An 11,137-nucleotide genomic window follows, 5' to 3' on the forward strand; every position below is an offset into this window, starting at 1 on the left:
GGGCTATAAAATTGATCAAATGAATATATTTTTCTGTAATTGACAAGGGTTAATTATGACATGAAAGTTAACAATTTCCTCCAAAAACAGCACTTAAATGTAGGATTGTTCTACTTTCCAAATTTCACAATTGCTCATAACTTGTTATTGAAGAAGTAAGTCACTATGCCCTCCTTGTAATGGGTGTTTCAGTTGTAATCCTTAAATCTAATAACCATCTTACAGAATAAGGGAATGAGAAGAGTCAGAGAGCAGATGAGGGCTGTATTTGAGAGGACAGAGGGCTTTTCAAGTGCTTCTGAAATCATCCCTGTAGGCACGTCATGTCAGCCACGCAGGCTATAGCTAGAAATAATATTAACAATGTAAAATGATTTTCCTGAATATTAGATCTAGATTTGCATTAATGCAAAATATATATGTAGAAATGCTATTACTTCAGCTGCAAATTAATTTATAAAAGTGGTTCAGAATGTTAAACAACTTTACAGAAGGAAAGTATTTTTTCCTGTTCTCTGAGGGAGTATTTTACATCTGTAGTCAAGTTATTGTTGCTGAGGTACCTTGGCTTCCTGGTGATTTATGGAAGCCTGCAAAAATCTGTGAGCATTATCGGTATTGCCTGTATGCTGTCTCAAGTTATTTGCTCCTACTGTTTGGGCCAATGTTCCTAAAATTCAGCCATGGTGGGCTAATGTTTCTCTGGCCACAGTTATGTAAGGGTAATAATTACAGTTAATGAAGTGCTACACAAAAATGGGTAACTTTACTAAGTTATGAACATGAACATCCACCAAATACACAGGGAAAGAGCTTAAAGTAATCAAAAATATATATTATAATGAAAACATGTGTATGTACTTAAGCAACATTTATTTATCATCTACTATTTGCCCTATTTCAGGTTTTTGGAATGAAATGGTTCCATTCCTTAACAGACTTAGTCCGGAAAGGATGACAGACACATACGCAAATATGCACTGTGATAAGGGTGGGGTAGAATATACTTCCTGGCTGATTAGTATTTCTCAGTCTCTTTTGTTGGTTCCTCATCCTCTGATTTTCCTTAAAATTGGTGTTCCTTGGCATTCTTTCCTCCTCCTATCTACTCATTATCCCTGAGCAATTTCCTTCCCTATAACTGACTTCAATTACTCCCCTATGCTGGTAAGCCTAGATATTTCTATTCAGTCTGGATGGCTTCCTCCATTCTCTCCATAAGCCTACTGAATATCTCTACCCAGATATCCCATGCTCATCTCAAAAGCAGTTTATCCAGAACAAAATGTATCACTTTTCCAACTCTTCTCTATGTACCTATCTTAGAAAAAAAAAAAAAGGTATCATCATGATGCTCTGTGGCCCTATCCAGAAACCTAGACATTACCCAGATAATCTCTTTCATCTTTCTCTCAGCATCCAGTCTGTGTGCCTTGTAGCCTACCTCTTTGATATACCTCGACGTCTTGCAGCTGAATATGCTCCTATCTTGTTGCCTCAGCTCAGGATCTCTTTCATCCACCCATCCATCCATTCAGCAAATATTTCTGGAAAGGCTTCTCCATTTCAATCCCTCATCTTCTTATTGCAATAATCTCGTGTTTTGTGCCCCAATGTAATTTCCATAAACTGTAGAAACCTCATTTCTGCCAGGGTAATGATTCTAAAATGTGAATCTGGTCCTGTTACTTCTCCACTGAAATATCTCTTTTAGCTTTTCATGGTCCTAAAACATAGTTTTCACATACTGGGATGTGGGGGAAGGAGGTGTCAGAAAATTGTCAAAATATTAATAATCTTTTTAACATCTAATTCTAAAGTAGAATTGATATAAAATCAGACAGAAAATGTCAAATCTGCTACCCTTCTTCCATAGAGCTCCCTGTCAGAATAGTTTTTCCTTTCCTCTTCAACTAATTCTTGAAAGATGAAGGACATGTTTCCCCATATCTGGTATACATACTTAAGGGTTTTTTTTTGTTTTTCTTTTCAAATTTTTACCAAGGGACAATGAAGAGTGTGGTATAGCATATGTGAATATCAAACCTCTCAGGACAAAAAGCAAAGGTAGCTGAATCAGCAGAATATCCCCACCACCCTACTCTCATGAGATTCTCTCTACCTCCCAATGGGTATTCCTTCCCTTCCTGTAGATATGAGTAGTTGAAATGATGTGGTAAGAGGCAAATGGAATTGCCATAGAATAATACAGTAATGGGATACTTCTAATGTGTTTGTGAAAGCCTCTCTCTCTGTCAGACTTCACCCTGTGACAACATGACCCAAGGAATAAAATCTGTCCAATTAGATATTCTAAAGACTTGAAGCCAAATGCTACCTATCTTAACTACCCCAAGAGCTTACAGGCCATGGAGCTATGGATTCTGTAACATTTTGCCATAAAACCTTTCTTAAAATAGAAGTTCAACATGTCAACCAGGTAAACTTGGAGTTGCTCCTGTTGAAGTTGTGTTGAGCAATGGAACCTCACTTACTCTTCCGTCTGCCTCCGCCCCATCACACGTCCTTTGTCCTCCACTACATGGAGGTCCCTCCAGGTGCTATTTCATCTTGGAAAGCCTGATCTTAAATCCACTAGCCTATGAGATAAAGCCTATAACGCTTTAATATGGCTATTAAAGACTTCCAATGGCCCATTCTTAATTTTTTATTCTGATCTCTTACTTTGCACCACCCTCCCAGCCACCAATTTACCCCTGCCACTACTGCTTCCCCCAAGCCCCCACTCCACACAGTCTCTACACAAGCCTACTGGTTACCAGGTTACTTCAAGAGAATGGTCGTTGCTCATGGGATCCCTTCTGCAGTCCTCCCTCCATCCTATCTCCATCTACCCATCACATCTCATCTCACCAGGTTCAGCTCGGGGATCACCATGCACAGGAAGCATTTCCTGGCCCCTCAGTTAGAAATGACCACTTCCTACTACCTTTCCAACTGCACACTATATATACTCCCAATGCACTGTCTATAAAATTGTATTATGTTTATTACTGAAACTCAGTAGGACACTGTGGTGCCTTCCCAGGTACAGACACCACCACCCCCATGTCCCCTGCCTCTTGTTTGTAGAAAAGCTTTAGCCTCCTTGGCCTTCCTGGGGTTCCAAAGAGCAAATTAAATCAGAGAAGTGAGAAAATACAGAAACAAAGGAAAACAGTGAAGCAAGACAAAATAATAATAGTTTAGCTGTAAAACAAAGTCAAGGACCTTTATTTCCTCCTCAAGGCTACAGATAATATCCTGAGCCATATCCTTGAGTTGTTTTGCAGATACTAAAATCCTCATCAGGTGGAAGAATTTAACTGCATGCTGACAACCAGCATGTAGACCCCAGACCAGTTGGAACCAGAAGGTTGATGACTGAGATTCCTGAAACACCACCCTGTTACCTCACCAACAACCAATCAGAGAATTGTGCATCAGCTGATCACACACCCTGTGACCCCTTCTCTCACTTTAAAAACGCTTTCCTGAAAGCCATCAGAAGTCTTTTGAGCATTAGCTGCCCATAATCCTTGCTTGAAGCCTTGCAATAAATGCTGTACTTTCCTTCACCACAACCTGGTATCAGTAGATTGGCTTTGCTGTGTGCTGGACAAGGGGACCCAAATTCAGTTCTGTAACTTTATTAATTAATTTCTTTTAAATATGGTGAATTTTTAAAATACAGAAAAGTACAAAGAAGAAAGTAACAAGAATCTATATTCCCTTCGTCTATAATTTATCAAGGTAAAATTTTTGGTTTATCGCTTTTAATCTTTTTTTGTTTTTTTAAAAATAAAATCCCTTTTGTTTAAAAGTGCATTCTGCTCACAGTATATAATTCAAATAGTGCTCAAAATCAGGAAGATTAAAGTTTAAGAAAACTCAAAACTTTATCATCCAGAAGTAAACTTTATTATTATTATGTAATTATTGTTCAAGTCATCATATAAAACATATATACAGATAGAATATGAAAGCCAGGTTACCTGACATTAAAAGGAACCATATTATAGATATTAACTTTGTGATTTTAACAAGAGAAAAAAAAATGATAAAACATCCAAAGGAACTATCAATACTTAACCAAGGAAATCATTCCTCAGGATAACAGATATTACTGTTTAAAAGACTTACAAGTTTACCAAATAAGTTTACAAAAAGCATAAAGACATTGGACTCAGATTTTTTTCTCCCCCAAACCATTAAGTTTCAGACAGTATTAATTAACTTCTTGCTAAGGAACATAAAGGCTTTTATACTTTTATAATTCTATGTTTTCCCTCTGCCGTTCTATTTTTTAGTTATATTGTTAATCTTATATTGTTCAGGTTTTAATACTTACTTTGTTTTTTCCAAAAAACTTTTTTATTTTGATATAGATGCAATCCTACAGAAAAGTAGCAAAAGCAGTGCAAGGTATTCCAGTTTACCTTATGCCTAGATGCCTCAAATATTATGTTTTACCACAACTGCTTTACCTGAGAAGATAAGAGAAAGTTGCAGACATAATCTTTACCTACAAATTATTCAGTGTGTAGTTCTTAAAAGCAGGGACATTCGCTTATATAAACACAGTGCAATTATCAAAATCAGGAAATTAGGGAGAGACCTTCAAGATGGCAGAGGAGTAAAACGTGGAGATCACCTTCCTCCCCACAAACACATAAGAAATACATCTACACATGGAAAAACTCCTACAGAACACCTACTGAACGCTCGCAGAAGACCTCAGACTTCCCAAAAGGCAAGAAACTCCCCATGTACCTGGGTAGGGCAAAAGAAAAAAAAAAAGAGACAAAAGAATAGGGACAGGACCTGCACCTCTGGGAGGGAGCTGTGAAGGAGGAAAAGTTTCCACACACTAGGAAGCCCCTTCAATGGCGGAGGCGAGTGGTGGTGGTGGGGAAGCTTCAGAGCCATGGAGGAGAGCGCAGCAACAGGGGTGCAGAGGGCAAAGTGGAGAGATTCCTGCACGGAGGATCAGTGCCGACCAGCACTCACCAGGCTGAGAGGCTTCTCTGCTCACCTGCTGGGGCAGGTGGGGGCTGGGAGCTGAGGCTCAGGCTTTAGAGGTCAGATCCCGGGGAGAGGACTGGGGTTGGCTGCGTAAACACAGCCTGAAGGGGGTTAGTGCACCACAGCTAGCTGGGAGGGAGTCTGGGAAAAAGTCTGAAACTGCCTAAGAGGCAAGAGACCATTGTTTCAGGGTGCAAGAGGAGCGGGGGATTCAGAGCACCACCTAAACGAGCTCCAGAGATGGGCGCGAGCCACAGCTATCAGCGCGGACATGAGAGCCGGCATGACACCCTAAGGCTGCTGCTGCAGCCACCAAGAAGCCTGTGTGTGAGCACAGGTCACTATCCACACTCCCCTTCCGGGGAGCCTGCGCAGCCCGCCACTGCCAGCGTCCCGTGATCCCGGCACAACTTCCCCGGGAGAACGCACGGCGCGCCTCACGCTGTTGCAACGTCACGCCGGCCTCTGCCGCTGCAGGCCCGCCCCGCACTCCGTGCCCCTCCCTCTCCCCCGGCCTGAGTGAGCCAGAGCCCCCGAATCAGCTGCTCCTTTAACCCCATCCTGTCTGAGCGAAGAACAGACGCCCTCTGGCGACCTACATGTAGAGGCGGGGCCAAATCCAAAGCTGAACCCCAGGAGCTGTGCGAACAAAGAAGAGAAAGGGAAATCTCTCCCAGCAGCCTCAGGAGCAGTGGATTAAATCTCCACAATCAATTTGGTGTACCCTGCGTCTGTGGAATACCTGAATAGACAATGAACCATCCCAAAATTGAGGTGGTGGACTTTGGGAGCAACTGCAGACTTGGGGTTTGCTGTATGCAACTGACTGCTTTCTGGTTTTATGTTTATCTTAGTTTAGTATTTAGAGTTTATTATCATTAGTAGATTTGTTTAATGATTTGGTTGCTCTCTTCCTTTTTAAAAAAAAATATATTTTTTTTTCCTTTTTCTCTTTTTGTGAGTGTGTATGTGTATGCTTCTTTGTGTGATTTTGTCTGTATAGGTTTGCTTTTACCATTTGTCCTAGGGTTCTCTCTGTCAGTTTTTTTTTTTTTTTTTTTAGTATAGCTTTTAGCACTTGCTATCATTGGTGGGGTTTTTCTTAGTTTGGTTGCTCTCTTCTTTCTTTCTTTCTTTTATTTTTTTTCTTTTAATTACGTTTTATATTTTTAATTTTTAGTAATTTATTGTTTTTTTACTTTAATAACTTTATTTTATTTTATGTATTTCTTTCTTTATTCTTTTCTCCCTTTTCTTCTGAGCTGTGTGGCTGACAGGGTCTTGGTGCTCCTGCCAGGTGTCAGGTCTGTGCCTCTGAGATGGGAGAGCCGAGTTCAGAACACTGGTCCACCAGTGACCTCCCAGTTCCACATAATAGCAAACAGCGAAAGCTCTCCCGGAGATCTCAATCTCAACGCTAAGACCCACGTCCACTCAACGACCAGCAAGCTACAGTGCTAGACACCCTATGCCAACAACTAGCAAGACAGGAACACAACCCCACCCATCAGCAGAAAGGCTGCCTAAAATCATAACAAGGTCACAGACACCCCAAAACACACCCCCGGACATGGTGCGCTCACAAGAAAGACAAGATCCAGCCTCATCCACCAGAACACAGGCACCAGTCCACTCCACCAGGAAGCCTACACAACCCACTGAACCAACCTTAGCCACTGGGGGCACACACCAAAAAAAAAACGGGAACTGCGAACCTGCAGCCTGTGAAAAGGAGACCCCAAACATAGTAAGTAAAACAAAATGAGAAGACAGAGAAACACACAGCAGATGAAGGAGCAAGGTAAAACACCACCAGACCAAAAAAATGAAGAGGAAACAGGCAGTCTACCTGAAAATGAATTCATAGTAATGATAGTAAAGATGATCCAAAATCATGGAAATAGAATGGAGAAAATACAAGAAACATTTAACAAGGACATAGAAGAACTAAAGAGCAAACAAACACAAGAAATGAAATTAAAAATTCTCTAGAAGGAATCAATAGTAGAATAACTGATGCAGAAGAACGGATAAGTGACCTGGAAGATAAAATAATGGAAATAAATACCACAGAGCAGAATAAAGAAGAAAGAATGAAAATAATTGCGAACAGTCTCAGAGACCTCTGGGACATTAAATGCACCAACATTCGAATTATAGGGGTCCCAGAAGAAGAAGAGAAAAAGAAAGGGACTGAGAAAATATTTGAAGACATTATAGTTGAAAACATAACTAATATGGGAAAGGAAATAGTCAATCAAATACAGGAAACACAGAGAGTCCCATACAGGATAAATCCAAGGATGAACACATTAAGACACATATTAATCAAACTATCAAAAATTAAATACAAAGAGAAAACAGTAAAAGCAGCTGGGGATAAACAACCAATAACATACAAGGGGACCCCAATAAGGTTAACAGCTGATCTTTCAGCAGAAACTCTGCAAGCCAGAAGGGAGTGACAGGACATATTTAAGGTGATGAAAGGGAAAAACCTGCAACCAAGATTACTCTACCCAGCAAGGATCTCATTCAGATTTGATGAAGAAATTAAAACCTCTACAGATAAGCAAAAGCTAAGAGAATTCAGCACAACCAAATGAGCTTTACAACAAATGCTAAAGGAACTTCTCTAGGCAGGAAATAGAAGTGAAGGAAAAGACCTACAATAACAAACCCAAAACAATTAAGAACTGGTAACAGGAGCATACATATCGATAACTACCTTAAATGTAAATGGATAAAATGCTCCAACCAAAAGACATAGACTGGATGAATGGATACAAACACAAGACCCATACATATGCTGTCTACAAGAGACCCACTTCAGACCTAGGGACACATACAGACTGAAAGTGAGGGAATGGAAAAAGATATTCCATGCAAATGGAAATCAAAAGAACGCTGGAGTGGCAATTCTCATATCAAACAAAATAGACTTCAAAATAAAGACTATTACAAGAGACAAAGAGGGACACTACATAATGATCAAGGGATCAATCCAAAAAGAAGATATAACAATTGTAAATATTTATGCACCCGACATAGGAACACCTCAATACATAAGGCAAATGCTAACAGCCATAAAAGGGGAAATCGACAGTAACACAATCATAGTACGGGACTTTAATACCCCACTTTCACCAATGGACAGATCATCCAAAATGAAAATAAATAAGGAAACACAAGCATTAAATGACACATTTAACAAGATGGACTTAATTGATATTTGTAAAACATTCCATCCAAAACAATAGAATAAACTTTCTTCTCAAGTGCTTCTGGAACACTTCCCAGGATAGATCATATCTTGTGTCACAAATCAAGCCTTGGTAAATTTAAGAATATTGAAATCATATCAAGTATCTTTTCCAACCACAAAGCTTTGAGACTAGATATCAATTATAGGAAAAATTCTGTAAAAAATACAAACACATGGAAGTTAAACAATACACTACTAAATAACCAGGAGATCACTGAGGAAATCAAAAATACCTAGAAACAAATGACAAGGAAAACACAATGACCCAAAACCTATGGGATGCAGCAAAAGCAGTTCTAAGAGGGAAGTTTATAGCAATACAATCCTACCTCAAGAAACAAGAAAAATCTCAAATAAACAACCTAACCTTACATCTAAAGCAATTAGAGAAAGAAGAACAAAAAAACCCCAAAGTTAGCAAAGGAAAGAAATTATAAAGATCAGATTAGAAATAAATGAAAAAGAAATGAAGGGAACAATAGCAAAGATCAATAAAACTAAAAGCTGGTTCTTTGAGAAGATAAACATAATTGAAAAACCATTAGCCAGACTCCTCAAGAAAAAAAAGGAGACGACTCAGATCAATAGAATTATAAATGAAAAAGGAGAAGTAACAACTGACACTGCAGAAATACAAAGGATCATGAGAGATTACCGGAAGCAACTATATGCCAATAAATGGACAACCTGGAAGAAATGGACAAATTCTTAGAAAAGCACAACCTTCTGAGACTGAACCAGGATGAAATAGAAAATATAAACAGATCAATCACAAGCACTGAAATTGAGACTGTGATTAAAAATCTTCCAACAAACAAAAGCCCAGGACCAGATGGCTTCACAGGCGAACTGTAGCAAACATTTAGAGAAGAGCTAACACCTATCCTTCTCAAACTATTCCAAATATAGCAAAGGGAGGAACACTCCCAAACTCATTCTACGAGGCCACCATCACCCTGATACCAAAACAGACAAGGATGTCACAAAGAAAGAAAACTACAGGCCAATATCACTGATGAACATAGATGCAAAAATCCTCACAAAATACTAGCAAACAATCCAGCAGCACATTAAAAGGATCATACACCATGATCAAGTGGGGTTTATTCCAGGAATGCAAGGATTCTTTAATATACGCAAATCAATCAATGTGATACACCATATTAACAAATTGAAGGAGAAAAGCCACATGATCATCTCAATAGATGCAGAAAAGCTTTCGACAAAATTCATCGCCCATTTATAATAAAAATCCTCCAGAAAGTAAGCATAGAGGGAACTTACCTCAACATAATAAAGGCCATTTATGACAAACCCACAGCCACCATCATTCTCAGTTGTGAAAAACTGAAAGCATTTCCACTAAGATCAGGAACAAGACAAGGCTGCCCACTCTCACCACTCTTATTCAACATAGTTTTGGAAGTTTTTTTTTTTTTTTTTTTTTTCGGTACGCAGGCCTCTCACTGTTGTGGCCTCTCCCGTTGCGAAGCACAGGCTCCAGAAGCGCAGGCTCAGCGGCCATGGCTCATGGGCCCAGCCGCTCCACAGCATGTGGGATCTTCCCGGACCGAGGCACGAACCCGTGTCCCCTGCATCAGCAGGCGGACTCTCAACCACTGCGCCACCAGGGAAGCCCTAGTGTTGGGAGTTTTATCCACAGCAATCAGAGAAGAAAAAGAAATAAAAGGAATCCAAATCGGAAAAGAAGAAGTAAATCTGTCATTGTTTGCAGATGACATGATACTCTACGTAGACAATCCTAAAGATTCTACCAGAAATCTACTAGAGCTAATCAATTAATTTGGTAACGTAGCAGGATACAAACTTAATGCACAGAAATCTCTTGCATTCCTATACACTAATGATGAAAAATCTGAAAGAGAAATTAAGGAAACAATCCCATTCACCATTGCAACAAAAAGAATAAAATACCTAGGAATAAACCAACCTAAGGAGATAAAAGACCTGTATGCAGAAAACTATAAAACACTGATGAAAGAAATTAAAGATGATACAAACAGATGGAGAGATATACCATATTCTTGGATTGGAAGAATCAACATTGTGAAAATGACTATACCACCCAAAGGAATCTACAGATTCAGTGCAATCCCTGTCAAACTACCAATGGCATTTTTCAAAGAACTAGAACAAAAAATTTCACAATTTGTATGGAAACACAAAAGACCCCGAATAGCCAAAGCAATCTTGAGAAAGGCAAACGGAGCTGGAGGACTCAGGCTCCCAGACTTCACACTCTACAAAGCTACAGTAATCATCAGTATGGTACTGGCACGGAAACAGAAATAGAGATCAACGGTACAGGATAGAAAGCCCAGAGGTAAACCCATGCACATATGGCCACCTTATTTTTGATAAAGGTGGCAAGAATATACAATGGAGAAAAGACAGCCTTTTCAATAAGTGGTGGTGGGAAAACTGGACAGCTACATGGAAAAAATGAAATTAGAATGCTCCGTAACACCATACAGAAACATAAACTCAAAATGGATTAAGGGGCTTCCCTGGTGGTGTAGTGGCTGAGAGTCTGCCTGCCGATGCAGGGGACGCAGGTTCATGTCCCAGACTGGGAAGATCCCACGTGCCGCGGAGCGGCTGGGCCCGTGAGCCATGGATGCTGAGCCTGCGCGTCTGGAGCCTGTGCTCCGCAATGGGAGAGGCCACAACAGTGAGAGGCCCGCATACCGCAAAAAAAAAAAAAAAAAAAAGGGATTAAGGACCTAAATGTAAGGCCAGAAACTATCAGACTCTTAGAGGAAAACATAGGCAGAACACACTATGACATAGAGCACAGCAAGATCCTTTTTGACCCACCTCCTAGAG

The sequence above is a fragment of the Delphinapterus leucas genome, chromosome 4, assembly GCF_059928025.1.
Source record: "Delphinapterus leucas isolate spDelLeu-1000000601 "Yukka" chromosome 4, BTC_Dleu_Yukka2, whole genome shotgun sequence".
Lineage (NCBI taxonomy): Eukaryota > Metazoa > Chordata > Mammalia > Artiodactyla > Monodontidae > Delphinapterus > Delphinapterus leucas.